Below are 2,034 nucleotides of genomic sequence, written 5' to 3' on the forward strand. Positions count from 1 at the left end.
ATGACCCTTTAGATTACATTAGGTCTACTCAGATAATCTGGGAGAATCTCCCCATCTCAAGACCCTTAACTTAATTATTTCCACAAAGTCCCTTTCACCATTTGAGGGAATGTATTCACAAGGATTGGGACATGGGCATTTTTGTATGTGGGGAAGGAGCAAGGGGAAGCATTAGTCTGCCTACCACATATATTTTCTGTGGATGTCAGTTCCACATCTGTAAAATGGAGGCTGCTGTCTTCCTTACAGGATTATTTTTTTTTTTTTTTCCGAGGTTTCCAAGTTTTATTTCTACAAATTACAGCTGATGAACAACAATGCCTTCACACATAAGAGACTGTGCTCCCACTTGGGCCTCGGGCATTGCTCTATGAGGAGAGCTGCTCTTAGGAAAGAGGTGACAGGACAGGCCTGTGATGTCCAAAATCCTGGGTGGAGAGGGGTGAGGGCTTGAGGGTCTTAGCCAGAGCAGCCCCGGCAGCCACAGTGCGTGCACTCGATGATCCGGCCCACTTCAAGCTTGCTTTTGGGGACCCGGCAAATGCAGTTTGTCCCAAAATTGGTGTCCCGTGTCTGAATGCACCGCAGGCAGCATAAGTTCTCATATCCCTGCTTTTTCCATTTTGTAATTAGGTTTTTGTCAGCATAGCCTTCTTTAATACAGTATTCATACAGTTCTCTGCTTATGGCTTTCCACTTGTAGAAAAGGACAAAAATATATCGCGTCTTCTGGTGGTGGATCCTGAAGATAGGCCACAGAGATTCCACTTTCCTCTTTCCCTCATGAGGTTCAGTTTCAGCTTCTCTCATCTTTTGATCTAATTCATCCAGTGTTGGTTCAATCAACTCCCAGCCATCTGGGGGAGCTTTCCGGCTTCTTTTGACTTTAGGCATTTTCCCCCCACAAGATAATTTGCAAAGATCTTAGGGCTGTTTCCAAGACTTTAACTGAAAGATCTCTGGTCTCTTCAGTTACAGGCTCAGGTTCTTTTGCAGCTCTACCAATTACTCTGTGATTTTGGGAAGTCACATTCTCTCTCTGGTCCCCAGTCTCATCGGAACCTTTAGCGCCATCGGCTGCCGCTTCTTTCTTTTCCTCACAGGATTATTGAGGTGATTGGATGAGGTAATAAATGTATGTAAATTTCCAGATCGGTGCCTGGCCCAGTGGAAGTGATCAGTTCTGATCAGCGTTCTCTCCTTAGTGGTCTGTTGTGAGCTAGAGGTCAGGGACTCTGACTTCTACCTCTTTCTAATCCTTTGACTTCTAGCAGGTGCTGGATTTTGAGTAGGAAATCAGTAAATGTAATAAATAATTACCTTGATAGACAACAATGCCTTGCATATAAGAGCTCTCAAATGATTTGTTGTTTGTTATTTTGTTAGCAATGGGTGGGGTGGAGAACATTTAATTAAATGCTATTATTTGTTAGCTATAAAATATAAATTTGGATTCTTTTGCTACACTTTTACCCTATTACCCTAAATGCTAGTGGGAGAGAGGAATTAGTTCACAATATACTTTGAGGGGGAAAGAAATCTTGCTGTCATGGACTTTTTTTCTTGGTCTGGAAACTTCTTAGTTTCCTAGGGCGCAGCTGACTGCTCTCTCTGAAACTGAAAAATCTCTCCAAGGGCCCTGTCCAGTTAGGTTGCACAAAGCCAGTCTTATTATTTAGAGAGCGCACAATGCCCCCTCACATGGGACGCAGAGAGGAAGGAATTTTTTAAAAGCCAATTCCAGTCCCTTGGAGCTGCAAACTGCCCTCGGGGCAAAGAAGTCTGCAGAATAATTGGGAGGAGTCTGGCAGGAGAGAGGCCCTCGCAAGTTAAAGCTGTATCTCTCTATATCCAGGGACGCCATGCCACTTTTTAAGCATTCCCCTCTGGGACAAACCTGTATGTCAAGATAAACAATTAAATAATATGCAAGGGCCAAATGGGGAACTGCAGCCTCAGCCTGAGAAAATAATACCAGGAAACGTCAGCCTGTCGGTCACTGCCAAGTTGAGGAGACAGGTTCCTATAATTCTG

At 44.0% G+C, this 2,034-nt stretch overlaps 1 pseudogene; it reads right to left on the bottom strand.

The window, feature by feature from the left end:
• Positions 1-316: 316 nt before the first annotated feature.
• On the bottom strand, positions 317-1,072 carry LOC150008409 (protein BUD31 homolog pseudogene; annotated as a pseudogene).
• Between the last annotated feature and the right edge of the window lie 962 nt (positions 1,073-2,034).

The sequence above is a fragment of the Furipterus horrens genome, unplaced genomic scaffold (genome assembly GCF_987537825.1).
Source record: "Furipterus horrens unplaced genomic scaffold, mFurHor1.1.pri manual_scaffold_5, whole genome shotgun sequence".
NCBI classification, from domain to species: domain Eukaryota; kingdom Metazoa; phylum Chordata; class Mammalia; order Chiroptera; family Furipteridae; genus Furipterus; species Furipterus horrens.